Source organism: Brassica napus, chromosome A2, assembly GCF_020379485.1.
Source record: "Brassica napus cultivar Da-Ae chromosome A2, Da-Ae, whole genome shotgun sequence".
Taxonomy (NCBI): Eukaryota; Viridiplantae; Streptophyta; class Magnoliopsida; order Brassicales; family Brassicaceae; genus Brassica; species Brassica napus.
In genome coordinates, this window is record NC_063435.1 from 15,625,602 (window position 1) to 15,646,361 (window position 20,760).

The following is a 20,760-nucleotide window of genomic DNA, read 5'->3' on the forward strand; positions in this document are numbered from 1 at the left end:
ATCATTATTTGAGATTTAAAATTAATTATTAACTAAATTAAATCTAGTTAGAAACCCATATGCACATACTCACCAATGGAACTGCTCCAAGCTCTAAGTTGTGGAGGTTAATTACAAAATACTATTTTGTGTATGCGGGCATAAACATTTACACATAGGTGATCTATTATAAAATGATTAACAATACCGTGCGAATGACTGGGTTGGAATAGTGAAAAGATGGCTGACTTATCGGAAAGTGATTCGCGATACCGTTAGACCAAAACACAGAAAAGTGATTTCATGTTAGTAAAAAAAACCTTTAACTCTACAAAAAATTAACATACCATCCGTCATACAGATTAGGCCCACAGACTGAATGAACGGACGTGGGAAGGCTCATTAGCTGTTAGCGGTCGTGGTGTTATAAGTTTTTACCATAAAAATAAATTAAGAACCTTAAAACATGATGAAGACTTAATCCCTCAATTAGGAAAAGTGTATACTGATAACGTGGTAAATGTGTGCAATATATATCGTGAAGCACAGACCAAAAGTTAGGTGCGAACCAAGAAAAAAAACAAACAAATAAACTAGTTTTTTGGCAGTGAAGAAAAAACATATTGTAACAACCCGGATTTCTATTACCGGTTTGGTTTCTAAGTTGACTGAAATCAATCAAACCAATCATCTCAATTTCTCTATTTGGTTTAACCAAACCGTGGGCTTATTATATATTTTTTAACCATAATCATCTCGCAGTTCCCAATACCTAAATCATGAGCCGTCATTAGTCTTCGCCACTATTCTTTTGTGCACGTCCCTCCACTTCCATTTGTACTTTCTCCTTCAGCGCCATCATTAGGAGCTGGATCCTTTCACCACCCTTGCCGCTGTCGTTAGCCGGAGCCACCGCCGCAACATTGTCTACCACTGATATGTGCCGCCATGAGCCACGAGCCACCACCGGAGAGCCATGTCCTCGTCAATGGAGTAATTGCAAGCCATCATTGTCGATATCCGAACAAGCGAGATCATTATCACTCTTACTTGTCAGAGGCGTGCCTATAATGTATTGAAAAAAACATTCGTCTCAGGCTCCCGATTAATATTTTTGTTTTTAGGGTCTCAAAATTTAAAATAATTTCTAGTCTAGTGGTTTAGACTTATTTAAGAAAAAAACATTTCTACGAAAATTAATTAATTCACTTTCTGAATTTATGTATTTTTTTCTATATGACATAATATAACATATTTACGTTATAAACTTATTTTTTTTATGGTATTAGGCTTGTGTATTTGGTGAAAATAATATATCATATTACAAATTATTTTCATTACGGTTGTAAATAAGTTTATTTTTAAAATTTGCCTTAGGTCCCTAAAACTCTTAGCATGACACTGTTTCTTGTGTACCAATCTTATTCTCCTCCACCTTTGATTGATCGCTAGTCATCAGCTCCAGTCTGGTCTTCCCGTTGACGTCGTCATAGCCATGTCATCGATGCCATCATGCGCTTCATGTTTGTGTCCGTTTCATCTCGTGTTGCAACTCTTATATGATGACGTGATCCATGACAGAACGTACGTATACCATAAGGTTTAAGTATTTCTTCCTTGTTTCTTGTGTTACAAGCAACATTACAGTATGTAATCCAAAACGTGGCTTACATGGGCATAATGAATTCTTTCAACCTAGATTTTGAGTTCACGTCCATCACGTAAAAAGAAGGGATAAGAAGTGGTAATGGAACATGTTTCAGTCAACGCCCTCAATGTTATAAAGAAATATTTCAAAGTTTTATTAGCCGAGCTAGACATCTCTTCCTATCCATCACCTCTAAGCTTGCCCAAGCTGAGGGTCTATTCCGAACTTATCGTATACGGCTTAGGACTTCGAATAAGTATACTTTATTTCTAATATGTTTCGTTAGTGTGAAATCGAGTCTGTCATTGCTTGTTTGGTTTTTAAATTTTTTGTTTAAACCAGAACTAGGGTGTTAGATGGTTCAACAGTGCTTGTTCATTTATAACTGATAATATATATATATATATTGTATTGAGGTGATTAGGACGTTAGTCGACCACGGAGATGTAATTATGTGTGTCAGTCGGAGACCAATAGATTTGATGTAGAGATGATGCGGCACAGCTTAGTCGACCTGTTGTGCTAAGGCTTAGAGGTTGATCAATCGTCTTCGGATGGTGATACCGAACATTTTTTCTTTGTAGTTTTTGGCCCGTGAGTGGGTAGCGGCTGTGTATCTCTCTAGATGCATTGTTTTTTTTATGGATAATTTAGGTATTATGTTTGTCACATGTTAGGATTAAATTATATTCATTTGGAGTGCTATGTCTGGGTCCATAGATTTCAAGTTTAACATCTCATACTTCACTGAGTGATTTTCCTGTTATTCACCCACTTTCTTTCTTATTTCAGATGAGACATACGAGTATATGAAATTTGATGGATTGGTGCTACTGGGTTTTATATTCGAATTTTTATTTTGAATTAGGGTGAGTAGAGTTGTGTATAAGAACTATTGTTGCTAGCACGCTGTTCTATGTGATGACGGGTGTCACACATATCACAACTGTTGTTTTTGCGTAATAGTTCAAAAAAAGAAAACTAACTGTTGTTTTTGCGTAGGCTAATAATAAGTTAATTGAGTCCCTAAAAACTAATAATGACCGTGATTCTATTTACTTTTCTATTTCTATATGACAGACGCATCTTAGCCTTCAAATAGCTATCCGCCAGAAAACAAGCATTGACTAAAAACCTAGCTAATACATGTGTATATAGTTAGAACTTTAACAACTTCAAGATAACATATAATAATTGTACGATTTGATAAATAATCTGTATTATCCATAATTCAAACAGAGTTCCTGTCTTCCTTACGTCGGGACAAAAAAAAGAAACAAAATTCGTATCAAATGACATCGAGCTGAGTTGGCTAATACGACGGATGACAAATTTTATTAGCAGTTTAGCACTAGTCATTAGTTCTATGATATTTAATTTTATGTCGCTATAGGTTTAACTTTGGATGACATTTTAAAAATTATTAGGACTTTGGATGACGTTTAGTTCGTTAAATAATACTAACGAAAAGAACAAATTGACTAAGGAAAAGGTGATGTTCTTCATGTTGTTTTTTCTTTCTTTTTAATAATATATATTAATTAGAGAAACAGCTTCCTAGATTACAAGAAATCAACTACATCTAATCTAACCAAACAAACATAGCTATGATAGAGAAAGTAAACGGGCGAGGGAATAAGACAAAGAAGCGAAGCAACCCTCTCATATTTGAACACGATGTTTCTCTGTCCGATTGTCCGCCGATTTCCCCATGCCGGGACAATCGAACAAACGATTAAATGAATACGATAAGAATGAAAGACGAATGAAAAAACATTTTCATAAACATAACCATAAATAACCATAAAGTCGAGATATATGATATTTCTTTCCTTAATTATTTACATTTGCTCTCCAAGTGCGACAAATATATGATATCTCTTTCCTTAATTCTTAAATTTGCCCCGCAAGTGCGACATATCATAACGAATAAGAGTTTCAAGATAAAACCAATGGTAGACTATCACACGACACTCGTGAATCAGCCCTTACGAACTAAAATTCTACTAAAAACGTTCGAGACTTACTCTGGGAAATTATGATTGTTTCTCTGTGTAAAACTTAAGAAATGAGGAAGACAACTGATTTGTTTATAAAGACAGACGATAGTGTTGTTAGCTCTGCAAAAGGAGGCTCGGGATCGTTGCTCGACGTACGGAGAGGGAGGGACCTTTAGAGATAAGATTTTTAGCATATTCATTTTCTGAATTAAACTACCGCATACTTGTTTCATAGCTTTCAACTGAGCGGCAGACCCGACGCGACTGACAGATAAGCCGACGTTAATAGCATGTCTAATTCCACGATCAATTTGAGATCGATTCAAATTGGACATAGATAATCTTCAATTTCTCATATCTATATATAATAGCAAACCAATTTTTTTTATCAAGGATGTCATCATTTTTTTATAGGAAAAAAAACTTTTAATCCAACCGCTAGTTTTGTTTGCTATTTATCATCTAATGGACATAAAATTTCCTTGCTCTGTGGCTTACATCATCAAAAGCTGTCGTATTCCTCCAATGGTTTCTTTTTTTTATAACATCTTATCTTTATTAATATCAAAAGACGTTTAACATAATACAAGAATTGAAACATACAACAAATATATTTTTAAGTTGAACATGATAATAGAAAAGTAATAACACGATGTTTCCTAACTCTTTTGCAGGATAGACTGATTCGCTAACTTTATCTATTTTTGTTTTCGGTCTTAAATGATCTTGTGTTCGGCTGTCATCTATTGTGATCCATCGCCTTTTGTTACTTAATAGATCAGTGGATGCGATCCATCTGTTACATTGCTGCCCATTACATACACTCCCGCACCGGGAGATAACATGACTTGTTGTAGTCGCTATACATAGCATACATAATTCCTCTAATTGACATTGATAATCATCAAGCTCCATCGCCTTCCATTCCATGCCTTCACACAAACAATCCACTTTCCTTCTTATTGTCAAATAATGCTGAATCTTATCTCTCTGGAGCAGGGGAGTCATGAGCATCCATATTAAATTAATTGAAGCGCATGAAGTCTCCAGTCTTTTCCATGTCCATGGCGGTTTGAGATTCCTTTTTTTGTTCCACAGAACTCTCAATTCTTTCAAGAAAAAACCACCATGACGTACCAGCCATGGAAACACAACGACAAAACCGAACTTCCAAGTTTTGTTTGTCTGAAGATCACACTCAACAATTAAGGAGATAAAAAACTCACCAATTAGGGAGAAGATGGACTCGTCAGAAGTCTGACCCAAACGCCGTAACCGTCCACTGAGCCAATTGGCAAACAGAAACTTGTATGCCCACAGCGAACCCATCCCACAGCGATGGCCAGAATATAAGAGACGGTGTAACGATAACACACGTCGCTTGATACAATAAGTTGATGAAAATGATTTCATAGAAATAATGCTTTATTAACACACTATGACACAAACTAGAAAACTATGAAAAAACAAAAGTATGTACCGACGCCGGAGCCGGCGCCGGCCGGAGGTTATTTACGAAAAGGTGTTGCTTTTGTTTTTCGCTTTAGAAATCGCACTGTTTGAGAGAGAACCGGTTTAGTGATAAAGTGATTATTCCTCGAATGGTTTCATCGTCAAACAACACAACCCTTAATTATATCACACCTCTCTGATCAATATATATATATTTGCGCTCCCTCCTTTTGCATACGATGCACGGCAGTTACTCAGCAGCCACTCCTGTACGGGATATCAGTGAGGAATTTATGGACTGGTAAGGAATTTATGGGCACGTTTTGGGACTAGTGAGTCTACACTTTGATGCTAGAGGCCTAGATTTTTTATGTTTATCTATACCAAAAATTTGCTGATGAAGACAACATCAGTTAAGGTCTAAGGAAGCGACCTAGGTTTCCTTTATACTGTGGTTTTTTAGTTTTTGTTCAGACTTTTAGTTCGGGCAGAAATCGTTTAAATCTTCTTCCCCAGGTATTTTTCCTTAGTATAAGCCCCATCATGTCTAAAAAAGCAAACACTTCCAGGATCTTCTTGCCACATATCTTATCCCCAAACCTTATAAATAATGATGACATCCGTTGGTTTGAATCCTTGCATGTTTCCACGCATTTGCATCTCAGTTTGTTTATCGCCATAAGAAATTGGGACTTGAATGGCCATATGACATCCTTTGGGCGCTACAGGTATATAAGAACAGAGCTACAAAATTACTATTCTTATTTATGTTCACAAGCCAAAGAGGGTTGGTTATTGAGCCACTCTAAACTCTCAAGTCTCAACAACACCCCTGGGAATCCACACTCGAAATAATCTGCCCACGCATCCATATAAGTGTGCTTTTACAAACTGCGCTCTAACCAACGTACAACTGCTTTAATCTGCTACATTCAGTCCTAGGCGAGACACAACACAATAGACCTACAGCTAAGAGAACAAGATTAGCTAATACTTCTTTCAAACTTTAACAGGAACACGTTGCCTTGCTACTTTGTTGCACGAGATGAAACGCCGTGGGAAAGGCTGTCGATTTGGGGTAGTGGCAATTTGCATTGGTATGCATCTCTCTCAAACTACCACTCATGCGATTTCTAATTTGGTGTCTGAAAATATTATTGTTGACTGGGAAACATCTGGCAGGGATGGGTGCAGAGGCTGTGTTCGAGAGATGAGATGGAGTCGATAGTTATGATGTGCACAATCACCAAGAAAACACACTTTTCCCCCACAGTTTTACGATAGTTGATTGAATCAAGCAGCACAGCAAATGTTTGCAGGAGTCTTGTATTCTTCTTGACAGGTTAATGTTATTGATAATGGACGTGGAATAATATATATAAACTCATATCTAATTATCTTATTTGTAACTAAAATACACCAATTTAATTATATTTTTTGTATTTTATTTTATTGATTTTATAAACATTGTATTTTTTAAAAAAATGTATAAGTTAGCCACAACACAGCTTGGGGTATATATATATTTTTTTTTGGGGCAAATACAGCTTGGGGGTATTGATGTGCAAAAAATGACCTTAAGTCTCGATTGTGGTTAATTGTGGCCAATATTGCGACAAATATAATCACTTGCTATTTGTAGAAATTAGCTACGAATAATATTGTGGGTATGTCGTAGAAGAGTGACCACGAATAGACCTTGGATTCGAACCTTTAATGTTATGGGTGCACATAATAACTTTTACATATAATGACTTTAACCATTTTAATGTTACTAGAGATTTTTTCCGCGCTTCGCGCGGATTGTGTTTTATAAATTTATTTTATTTATAATATTATTTGTCGGTTTTTTTCTTTTACAATAACTTCTTGTTTTTTCAATGTTAGTTTTTCTTAATTTTTCATTTTTCTTGTTGCAGATGGAGAATTATATTTTTTATTGATGGTTTTTTGTATGTGACATAAACTTTTTGAAATTTTAAAATAATGTTATATATAGTACGATTAACACATTAAAGAAGAGAAACATATTCAGGCACATTTTACACAGGTTTTATATGCATAATTTTAAACATTATATATGTATATATTATAAGTTTGAAACATGTAAATGCTTTCTAAAGCTAGATACTTGTTCTGAGTTTACATAACTTATCGAAAATTTATCTCTTTTTAAATTCAAATTACAGAAAAAAATATCAAAAAGTCAGTATAGATGAGTTTTTTGGACTTTTAAATCAACACTGAAAAATTACATGAATCAGATAACAACAGTTTTATAAACTACTGGATAAAATTTGACCGAACCAAAGATTTTCACACAATATGTTCTTTCTTCTTCAAATTAGGAAGAGCCTATAGGTACAAGAAAAAAATCATAATTTTTTTTTCACTTATATAACATTTTTTCTCCTTTACACACGGAGTTTATTACACTGCTATAAGCAATGGAGAACTCTATTCATATAAGATTCACATCTATGCATTTTGACAAAGAAGAATTTTAGCCATCTTTAGTTTCGGAATGGCCCAACTTCAGTCATATACACTATATTTTCTCTATGATTCAAATCTTACAATTATAATATATGTGCAGATTTCCATGTGAAAAAGCACGCACGCCATCTATCATTCAACCTATTACTTTTTCCAAAGTAAACACTATAATCCTCGTTTGGTTAGCTCCACAAACTAATCTCTTTGGATCAGTTTACTAAAAAATATGGATACTAATGTCAAAAAAGAATATAAACACTATCAACAACAAATATTGGCACAAGACTATTTGATTCAAGGAACATATTTCACGTAATGCGTTTATATCATAGCTGGCTTTGCGGAGAAGACTGCCAACCAATGATCGCTTGAGGCGTTGGAGGTTAAATGTCTCAGGAACGTGCGTCCTTTGTAATCTGGAAATAGAGACTCACCATCATCTCTTCTTTGAGTGTTCTTTCTCTCGCTTGATATGGGAGCCTTTTGCTGCTGAAGTTTGGATTTCTCCTCCGGCTGATCTACACTCTGTTGCAGCCTGGATCAATCAACCTCGCGTCAACGCAGATGCGCATGCTACTCCAGTCATCAAGCTCTACTTTCAGTCAGCCATCTACGTGCTGTGGAAAGAGCGTAGTGATCGTGTGTTCACAGCTGTCTCCTCACCTTCATCAGTCATCCTTACCTCTCTCGACCGTATGATGCGTGACCGTCTCCTCTCTTACCCGGCAAGTTCTTCTTTCTCCTCTTCTCTACTTCTTTTTATCTTTCTTGTATAAGACTTCCTTAAGGCTTTTTTTTTACTTTGAGTTGTTGTTGGTTGTTTTTGTTTCTTTGCTGTAATAAGTTGTTTAAAAACAACAGTGTAACCTTTCAGAAAATGATAATCTTAACATCTTACCAAAAAAAAAATTGACTTATTTATGTGAATATATATTTTATTTTAAATCATTATAGTGGACGAAGAAAGCACCATAATTTGTACAACAAATATTCTTAGATTCACCTCATCATACTCACCATTTTACCATTTTAATTACATAATTTTACATGAGCATCTTCACCCTCCCCGGTTATTTTCTCTTTATTTATAACTACAATATAAAGTTATAAACTATATATTTTATAAATTAATAATTTATTAACCCTTGAAGTCTAACGATTAAAAATAGAACATAATTCAATATAAATATATGATTCTATTAATAAATTAGCAGTTACAAATTTGAAATTTCTAAAAATATCAAAAATCGTATGTTAGTTAATTATCTTCTAAATGACATCTATTTCTAATTCTTTTTGGATAAGAATATTTTAGCTGAGGTGGATACTCTCAAAAGCCTTGAATTTAATCCATTTTATATAGTAGGATGGGTGCACCCACAGCTTTACAAACTTTATCCCTGGAAGGAAATGTTTATTGAAAATTTTTACGTTGCAGACCGATTAGGCTTGTGAATGTATTGCATATCCAGTATCAGCCCTTGAACAGTTCTGACCATCCTTGCTGGTAGGTTTCTGAAGAAACTTCTCTCGTTTGCTTACTGTGACCGGGGAGTGTTAACTTCTGCCCGTTTCTATTATCCACACGGCTAACCACCTGACATGTACCTGTTTTGTAATTGACCCCACAAGATCATTCAATAATAATGTTGTTCCTTCGACGTAATAACCAGTCGTATGTAATTGGCACATCCATTAAGGTGGAACCTTCTGATGTTAGCCGAGAAGAGTAGTACAATTATAAGTGTTACTAAATTCGGACCTGTGTTTTGAAAACGCGGGAATGTCTCTTTTGTAATTTCTTATTTTTTCCAATATATGTCGTTATTTTTGAATTTTTAATACTATTTTACATTTTCTTGAAAAAATTTAAAGTGTTTAGTGTATAGTGACAATAGTAGATTTTATTTGTATTAGGTTCCACTACTGTGACATAAACGTAAGAGCATTACACTTTTTTTAATTTAACATAGAAATTTTCAACTAAAATACTATTAGAAGATTTTTAAAATTTAGCAATAAACAACGGTATCATTAAATATTTGATTGTCACATTGTTTGTTGTTTTTGATCAAAAAATAATGCTATAATGGGATATGTTATATTGTTAAAATATTTAGAAATAAAACATATATTGGAAAAAAATAATAAGGCACAATAAAAATGTAATAAAATACAAAGTTGTAAATAAAAATAATATAAACTAAATTTTGATTTGTGCTTTAAAAGCGGGATTTGTTTTTCAATTTCTAACCTAATTAAAAATAATTAAAAACATTAATATATTCTTCATTCTCCAACATAACATTCTTTACAAAATGATTAAGAAATTTTTAATCCGCGCATAAGAGTGAATTTTTCATTTTTTGTATAGACAAAAATTTGGTATATATGATAAATAATTAAATCATTTATTTAAAATTTGATGGTATAGATTGTCCAAATTTACAATAATATTGTTTACGTACCTTATTGTACGAAAAAATATATTCATAAATGTTATATACCTTATTATCAGTTGTTAAATGAATTTCAATCTGTTTTTAAATTGTGTTGAGTTATTTTTTACATGTTTTAAGAAAATGTGAGAATTAGAGTAAAATGTGAAAGGTTTGCACGGAAGCTTCATCGGACGTCCGCTTCCCGCTTCGGAACCGGAATCGGAATCGGAACCTTGTGGAAGCTTGCGGAATCTCGCTTCCAAAACGTTTCTAAAATATTCTCTTTAAAAACCTGTTGGAAGCTTACGATTCCGTTTTGGAATCACGCTTCCGTTTTTAAGAAAAATGCAATGTATACCAATAAAATATAAAACCATAGTTTTAATCTTTATAAAATAAAAAAATTAATAGTAATGAATATTGAGTTATAAATATACAAATATTAAAAATAAAACTATAAATTATCTTTGTGCATTGAGATTTTTTATTAAAGACATAGCACACATTGAAATATATTGTGTCAATTATTTATGAAGTATTAAAAATAATTAATATAATATTTTTTTGTAAACTTAATTTATGTGTATTTTTACAGTTTTAATATAAAATCATTTCAAAATTATTATAACTGAATAAATGCTTATTTCAGATATAAATCATAAAAGTTTTAGTCCTAATTTTTCTAAAAAAATTATATATATTTATATATATATATATATATATATATATATATAGATATACGCTTCCAACACGTACCCGCTTCCTAATATTTTTTAAAAATTCGCTTCTGCGCTTCTTTACGTTTGCGCTTCCGCGTACCCGCTTCCGTTTCCATACTCAGTATGGTTAGATATTTAAATATTAAAAACACGCCAGTCAATGTAAAACCAAGAATCACCGGTTTTGGATTACAGTTTGGTTTGAACATATAACTATATCTTTAAAAAACGTTAGTCTGGTTTTATTAAGAAGCAAAAAAATTACTGCCGAAAATAGGAAAGTAAACTTAGATACAATCACAGAGATATTATAGGATATGGGTACATTATACCTCTATAAATTAATAAATGTTAAGACTTTAAAATTTTATTAATTTATAAAAGTTTCTTTATTTAGATTTCTTATTTTAAGAAATATTTATTCCAAGGTAAGGAAATTTTTTTATTTTAGTATATTGTAATTAATTGTTATTTTTTTTTAAATTTACATTTATATTAATTTTATTATATTATTTGGAGTATATAATATATATTGCATAAAACTTAAATATGGTTTTAGATAATATTACTAAATCTCATCAAAAATATATTAAGTGTTAAGAAAATAAAGATAATTATATTGTGAATATAAACAAACCATATAATGATAGGTTCTTACTTATATAAAATATGCATACATATAAATTATTATTTAATAATTTTAGTGGCGCCATATATTTAAATAGAATTTTCTAAAAAGTTATTATCTTATAATTTTATCGATTTGTGTCAAATTTTGAATCGGCCCAAGTTGGGACCAGTGAAATTTTATATTTATAGAGATTATTAATTTATCGAGTATTAATTTATAGAGATTTTTACTGTAGATGGTATAAGATATTAAATGTTGCAAAGGACTGGAGATTAAATGCTGTAATACGATTGGATTATATTTTTGATCAATATTAATTAGTTATTTATACATAAATGTAAGAGTGGCATGGCATGTAATTATCAAAGTAAATCATGGACAAAATTCTATTTGTATTTCTGTTTTAATAAATTAGATGGAAATATGGTCCGAGAAGAAGAACAAGAACGGAGAAAGAACATTCTTTGAAGCAGAAGATTAGGTAATAATAATTTTTGGGGAATATATAAATTATTTTGATGAAAGATATAATACTACCCAAATCCTTTCTCAAAAAAAAAAAGAAAAGAAGAAGAAGCAATAATACTACCGATCTCTTCCTTCACGTGATGTATATCCACAGAGAAAGAAAGTTGACCCAGGACAGATCTTTTTTTTTTTGCTAAACTGTAAATATCATAAATGAATAGAAGATTTTACAAGAAGATCTTACGTCCGAGCCATTTTGACAAAAAGAAATAAAAAAACAAGATGGATCATTCAACTACAAACTCAAAGGCAATATGTCAGCCTACAAACAACCTTCAAACCAATTATCTCAGCCACATAACCATGAGGGATCCAAAGTGCTTCCTGGTTCTCCTTGCCGAGATGATGTTGCGTATCTCCCTGTCGATCCCATGGAAAACCGCTGCAGCCGTGAGTGATGTCTGGTTATGGATCAGGTTATTTCTCTGTTTCCTTAGGTGATAAACCACTATCTGAACTTTGATCAGTCATCTAGGAAAATAAACAGTTTTTAGTCTCCGTACATTTGTTTTGTTCTTGATCACTTACTAGATACATAAAATTTTGGCTTATACATTCTATAAACATTTCATGTTTTCAGTACTTTTCACATTTGGTATAAACAGTCGATATAATTTAATTTGAACATTGGATCAATATTTTTCAATATATAGGACTATTGTTAAGCTGAAAGCCAGTGAGCCTTGAAAGCTATATCCAAAGTTATTTTGTCGTAATGTGTTTGATACTGATATGCACACGCATCGTATCAATAACCAGATTAAGTTTCCAACATCATATATGATATTTTCTTTCCTTTTTGGCAAATGTTCAAAAAAATTAGAACTTTTTCTATACATATTGAAACTGGTATATCTAAGTGAACAATTAAAAATGTATTTTGATCGCTTAGTAAAAAAGTATAGCTATTTTAAGTATATAGAATTAACATTAAATAATATATTTTTAGTAAAAAATTAATTATCCGCGCGAATGCGCAGATTTGTTTCCTAGTTATATATAATAGTATAGGCGTGGAAAATTTATTGGGGTTATAAAAAAAAAATCCTCGTCTTTACGAACGGATTGTTGCACTATCCGAGGGATTTCTGTGAGTCCTCGAAATAAAAGTCGGATGATGTCAGAAAGAATTTTTATCCAAACATTAATTTGGTCGTGTCTTAGCAGACGATATATATATAGGTTTCCGATGTGTCGCCTTTCGAAATCAAGATATTGGGATTGGACTTGTCAATCGATTCATAACGATCGCTATGATCGTTACTGTATCATTATCGAAGAGATGCGACAAAGTCTTCGGATCATTGTGAAATGTCTTAATCAAATGCCTAGCGGCATGATCAAAGCCGATGATCGTAAGCTATGTCCTCCATCACGATGTCGATAGCTCTTCTGAGCAGGTCAAATTCAAATACAACACAAAAATCGTAATGTTAAATCTTGGTTTTGGGAAAAAATTGCTAACCTAAACATGGTCCAAAAGAACCTTATGGGCCTATGGCTCTTCAGCAAGACCCAAGATCCAAGTCCAAGCCCAAGCCCAAGTCCACGCGGATCAGAGCCGAGCCGAGCCGGCCGGACGGCGGCGCGTGCACGCGGAGCGTCCAGTCTCCTCCCTTGCTGAACACCAACAAGTGCTCCGACATATATAAATACCATCTTTCCTCTCATAAGCGATCTGGGATGTTTTTAACTCCCTTTCATTAAAGCCAACATGCTTTTCTTGAGGCCCATTTTGTTTCATATTTAGACAATTATATTAAAGCTTATGGGCTTTAAGAAATTGATCCAACAATACCCCACATGAATAGAAATGACTCTAAACATACGAATACTAGGCTGATTGATAAACTCTATAAACTCTACTGACTATACTTAACTTAAAGACTACACATACTGACTTTTCGAGTGTGTTTGCGAAAAGTTTACTATGTTTGAGTTGGTGTCATTTTTGAGCCTTGAATCACTCATAGTTAATATATGTCGGGTTTACTTAAAAAGAAGGTGAACAAGATGTCTTGAACCAACCGGTGTTTTATGTAGATCGAGACAACATGCATAAAGCAGCTTCATTTTCTCGTAGAACTTAGTTCTCTATCGTGTTCATTGTGGCCCTGAAATATTCCTGGTTTTCATGAGTGAACTTAGAGAATATAGACTTGCCTTCGTTCTCCTAGAAACAGCCTTATTTCACACTCATTAGGTGATTGACCATGAAAAGTATTGAGTAATACTTCACTTTAGAAGCTATGGAATCATTAAAAGCCTATGCTTATCCTTCTCACATTAGATAGCACTTTTATCATCTTAGGTGCTGGGAAGAGACTGCTTTGTTTCAAAGTGCTTTTGGTACATTCTGTTTGATTTTATTTTCCATTTGAGCCTACATTTTGGGATCTCCAGTTATGATATGTAGTGTTGCAATCAAGCATCCTCATTCGTTATAGGCTTTAAACTCATTCCTTTTGATGATTTAGAAATAATATCTCGTGGCAAACCTTTAGTGAATGGATCTGCTAGGTTGTCAGCCGATTTGGTGTAGTCTATTTTGATTATACCATTTGAGATAAGTTTTCTAATAGTTTTATGTTGTCTTTGATGTGACGAGATTTACCATTGTTGAGATTATTCTGATCCTGAGCTATCGATGATTGACTGTCATAATGTATGTGTATAGCTGACACATGTTTCTCCCACATAGGAACGTCTTCTAAAAAACTTCTAAGCCATTCAATTTCTTCTGCTGGTTTGTCTGCGGCTATGAACTCAAATTCCATGGTGGATCTGGCTAATAGTGTTTGTTTGATAGATTTCCACGATATTGTTGTTTCTCTTAGTATAAAGACATATCCACTTGTGGATTTTGAGGTTTTAGAATCTTATATCCAGTTAGCATCACTGTATCCTTCTAAAACTACTGGTTCTTTACCATAGTGAAGTCCAAAATCTTTGGTATGACGCAAGTAATTGAGTACTATCGTTATAACTTTCTAGTGTTTATGACCCGGATTACTTGTATATCGACTTAGTACATTTAGTGTGTTCGCTAAATCTGCTCTAGTACAATTTGTCAAGTACATGAGACTTTCGATCACACGGGCATACTCATTTTGTGAAACCGCTTCACATGAGTTCTTTGTCAAGTGAATTTGGAGATCTAATGGAGTTTTACGGTACCATTAAAGTATTTTTTATAGAAATGTCTGTTTTATTGGTTGTTTCGGTATGGTTATCTAGACCATCTCAATTTTGAGTAATAGAATAATTGTTTGATTTTAAATATAAAAAAGACATAAAAGGACGATTACATATATTGGACATAAAAGAAAAGTTTCTAAACCATACATATGACCTCAGGGTATGATAACACCTTGAGTCTTATTTTAAAAGCTTTCAAATTTGCTGTCAAACCTTAAAACCCTATATTTATCTTACTCACTCATCTCCATGTTTAAAAAAATATTTTTTTGCATCAACATGAATGTTTTTTGCTCTTAATAAAATCAAGAAAGTCGTTGACTCCGCAATAATTTCATATGCTAAGTTCCAAGTAAGTACCTGTAGCTTTTTGCACCGTAAACTGAAAAGAAAAATAGACCATCTTGTTCCATCCAATTTTTGTGTCTTCAGAGACAGGAGTATGTTCTTTTGAGCTTCTGTAACTATTTGAAAATGTTGGATGTATGCGAGGACCAAGCTCCTGAGGAGCTTCAGGTAATTTTTCACAACCCAAAACTCAGATCCAAAACCAAAATGTTTAATTATTTTCCTCAGATTCTTGTTTATATCTGAATTTGAAAACAGGGGAAGTATCAAGCAATGGTAGTTTGTTGTATTCTTGGAATCGGATCTCTTGTATCTTGGAACAGTATGCTCACTATCGCAGATTACTACTACCAAGTTTTTCCGGTTCGCCTTTTGTCTCTGTTTGGTTAATTCCCATATTCAAAATTTGTTTATGTTAAGGTTTATCTAAGAAAGTGCTGGTTTTACAAGATGACCAAAAATTGGAAATGAACGAGAAAAACATTGAATCAATTCACATTTTTCAAATTGACTCTTGAAATCTGATGTTTTGTTTTGGTTATCTGAAAATGTTGATTTTGAATGGCTACTAACAAATTAAAAAGAGAACTAGATTCTGACTCGTCATTTGAAAAGGTGGATATATTTTTTGTTTTATTTTTTTAGAATTTTTTTATATTTTTGTTTTTCTTTGTAATTATATCTGTAATTAATATAAATTTAGTTTAATATATTTTTTTATAACTATATTAAATATGTTAAGTTGCATAACTATACACTTGTGCTATATGCATTTCAGAAATTATTTTTAAACTTTATTCCTAAAGTTTGCAAGATATTATATTTTCTTAGTAGTTACCTAACATAACTAGTCAAGAATATTCGTCCCCAAGAATTCGACTCGGAATTGATCCGAAAATCAAAGTTGCATACTCTATTAGACATGTCCTATATACTCGAACGGTTCTTAAGGTGTTATATCCGAAAACCGATATCAACCCCAACCCGCACCGCAAACCAAATATTTTTTTTTTGAAAAATGTTTGAAAGAATTAATTTTTAATACTATCTGATAGGTTAATTATATAACCCAACACATGAAACCAAATAACTAAATAATAGCTAGACGAATTGTTTGTAATGTTCTAGAAAGGATAAATACGTTGGGTCCCAAGTGTTGATAAAATATCTATATAAGTGGTAAATGTAATCGTAGAAGAATTAATAAGAGAACTATATTTTTTTTTTTTTTTTTTTTTTTGACGTCGAACGGCTATTCTATTACTCAGGCTTGAGGTGGTCTGGGTAACCAGACCGGAATAGAACAACCAATGAACAATAACTCCCTATGGAAGGTCCTAGCAGTCTTAGCTAAATAGTCCGAGAAATGATTGCGCACTCGTGAGACATGGGTGATCTTAAAGTCTGGGAAGCAAATCTGCAGCGTCTCTATCTTCTCCAATTCTGTCGCGAATCTTGGCCACTTTTGGGGTTCCTTTATCATTGCAATCAGCTCCTTGCAGTCTGTTCCAAAGCTCTGGCATGGCGAGTGTTGAAGCATATTCTCCATCGCCCAGCGCAGTGCTTCTAACTCCGAATGCAATGCTGATTCACATCGAGTGAAGTTCCGTGTTCCCATAAGTTGTATGTTCTCCCCACTATCCATCCAAGCCCATCCACATCCACTAAATCGAGCAGAAGCTGTCCAAGATCCATCCAGTAAGCAAATATTACTCAAGCTTAAGACTTGGTTTTCCTCGCTATTGTTGGCTACTACTGGCGGTACCATCTCATTTGCACTAAACCAGGCGTGGCATTCACTTTCTGCGTAGCGAACTAATTCCAACGGGTCTCTGTCTATTCCCCTGAAAAGCTTATCATTTCGAGCCTTCCAAATATACCAAATAATCCAGGGATAAGGATCTCTGTTTTGATCTGGCTCTATGATATTATTCTTCCTCCAGAATAGATAGTCCATGTTTGTGTAGACGCTTGACACTGGGAATGTACCTGGGCTTGGATAAGAGAACTATATTTGAGTGAGTTAATATGATTACTTAGCATGTTATACGTTATTGGTCGACCAGCATTTATTTTTCCTCCTAAATACATTTTTGTAACCGTAGGGGTCAGTTCCGAAAGTTTTTGAGTTAAAGTAAAGGTTACTAAAATGTATTTTAATAATAAGTAGTATGTACGTCAGTTATAATAAAAATAGGTTAAGATCCGCGTCTTGCGCGGAATGAATATTACATATAAATTATTTCTATGTATTATATGTTTTTTTTACATATTATGAAATAATAAATATATATTGAATAATTAAAAATTTAGTGACTATTACGTATATAATTAAATTGGTGCAAATACATAAATATGTTTTATTAATCCACACAAACACTTTATTTTATTTTATATGGTATAAAACTAAGTTTAAATAATATTAACATAGATATATAGTACATTTTTAATATTGACATCTGTTTAAAATATTTTATACTTATATTATTTTTGATCATTTGTATTTCTTTATAACAAAAATTTTAAATCACTAATAACTATAAAAAAATTGTGGGATGTTTAATAGTTTTAATAATTTATAATTTTAAAAACATTCACTGCAAAGTTTAAAATCTAAATATTAAGTTGTCCATATTTGTTCAAAATGTTTATCAAAAAAATTCAAAGCAAATTTCGAAAATAAAATACTTATGTATTTTATATGGCATATAATTTATTTAAAAAATATTAATATACATATATATATATAATATTTATTAAATGAGACTTCCTACTTATGTAATTTCGTAATCATTTGTATCTTGTTATAACCAAAATTTTAAACCATGGATCACAAAAATTTCAATATGAGAATTTTAATAACTTTAGTCATTTATAGTCGTTTTTAAAAATTCAAAATATAACATATACAAATTTTTTTTATTATATAGTTAATGTGGTTGTTTAATTTATTTTAATAAGTTAAAATTTTTAAAAATAATAGATAATAGACTAATTTTTATCAAATCTTTATTATTAAAAATCATTAATTGTCATATATACTTTAGCCTTGTTAGGTAATTCTGTGATTTTTATTTAAGGAAACAATGAAGAACATTCATGATTAATTTATGGTTACTTTAATAAAAAGCTTATTATATATTTATACGGACCAACTTATTTTTTAAGTATTCTAAGAATGACTGTGGTTAGAGGTGTTAAAATGGGTCATGATCCATGGGTTACCCCAACCCAAGTTGACACATTAACCCAAATGAACTTTTTATTTTTGATCTAATGGATTAATGGGTTAACAGGTTAATAGGTTAATAGGTTAATAGGTTAACAAGTTAATGGGTTAACAAGTTAATGGGTTTATTGGGTTGGGTCAACTCTGATCCATTTTGTTTTCAATTAAGAAAACCATGAGTAAACCACCCAATTCTAAGGTTTGATAGAATTGGAAAATCATGAGTTTCTCAAAAGTTCAATTATTTATTTGGTGGTAAAATGCGTTTCCCGCTAAAACCGCAAAATAATTTTTTCCGCTAAAACTGCGAAAATATGTTTTTCCGCCAAAACCGCAAAAACGAGTTTTCCCGCCAAAACCGCGAAAACGTGTTTTCCCTCCAAAACCGCAAAAACGCGTTTTCCCGCCAAAACCGCAAAAACGCGTTTTCCCGCCAAAACCGCAAAAACTCGTTTTCCCGCAAAACCACGTTTTCCCGCCAAGACCACCAAACGCAATTTCCAGCCAAAACTGAAAACCTAGTTTTCCCGCCAAAACCGCAAAACCGCGTTTTCCCGCCAAAATCGTAAAAATGCATTTTCCGCCAAAACCGCAATTTTCCGCCAAAACTGTAAAAATCAGTTTTCCCGAAAAAACGCGTTTTCCCGACAAAACCGCAAAAACGCAAAAACGCATTTTCCGCCAAAACTGCAAAAACGCAATTTCCCGCAAAAATGCAATTTTCCGCAAAAACACAATTTTCCGCAAAAATGCAATTTTCCGCAAAAACGCGTTTTCCCGCTAAAACCGCAAAACGCGTTATCCCGCCAAAACTACAAAAACTCATTTTCCCGCAAAAACATGTTTCCCGCAAAAACACATTTTCCCGCCAAAACCACCAAACGCAATTTCCCGCCAAAACTTAAAACCCAATTTTCCCGCTAAAACTGAAAACCAAGTTTTCCCGCCAAAACCACAAAACCGCAATTTTTCGCCAAAACTGTAAAAATCAGTTTTCCCACAAAATCAGTTTTCCCACAAAAACGCGTTTTCCCACAAAAACGCGTTTTCCCACCAAAACTACAAAAACGCGTTTTCCCTTCAAAACCACAAAAACGCGTTTTTCCGCCAAAACCACAAAAATGCATTTTCCGCCAAAACCGCAAAAAATGCAATTTTCCGCAAAAATGCGTTTCCCGCAAAAATGTGTTTTTCCGCAAAAACTCGTTTTCCCGCAAAAACGCGTTTTCCCACCAAATCCCAAAAACGTGTTTTCCCGCCAAAACCACAAAAACACATTTTCCTGTAAAACCACAAAACGCGCTTTCCCGCCAAAACTGCAAAAACTCGTTTCCTTACAAAATCGTGGTTTCCTGCCTAAATCGCAAAAACTTGTTTTCCACAAAAACCACAAAACGCATTTTCCTGCCATAACTGCAAAAACTCTTTTTTCCACAAAAATGCGTTTTTCCGCCAAAACCACAAAAAATTTTCTCATTTCGATCAACTTGGTCTTAACTTAAAAATATATATATATAAAAATATGTTCGCCGCCCTCCTGTGATGCCACGTCATCAAGTCGTGCGTTATGGGAGTGACACGTGTCCCATTTTATATTTGGGGCCAAAATAAAACGAAAGGCTGTCAAGGGTAATTGAACCCAGCACCTCCAGCACTGTTAATTTCTCTTAGAACCAATAGGCTAAAGTCACTTTTTATAAATATGTGGCCACGAAAATGCTTATTATCGTGTTGGCTTGAAATCCATGCTTCTTCTGCTTGTGGCCAGGACCGGCACTGAACTGACGTCAAGATGAAGATCGTGAAGTTAAAAATTTTGCTCCAAACAGTTTTGCAATGTTTCCAACCTTTATAACTTGATGCATATAATATATATCAAAATACATTTGTTGTACACGCTTTTATTAGTTTTGCTTTTAAAAGAAGTTATTTGCAGTTATAAATATTTTGTGCCAGTGAAGTAATGGTTAAAAAACCTCTATACATATGTCATTTTAAAATTATACCCAACTTTTATATATAGTCAATACATATGTCCATGTTTTATTCTAAACTAAATATATGAAATACCATATGTCATTTTAAAATACC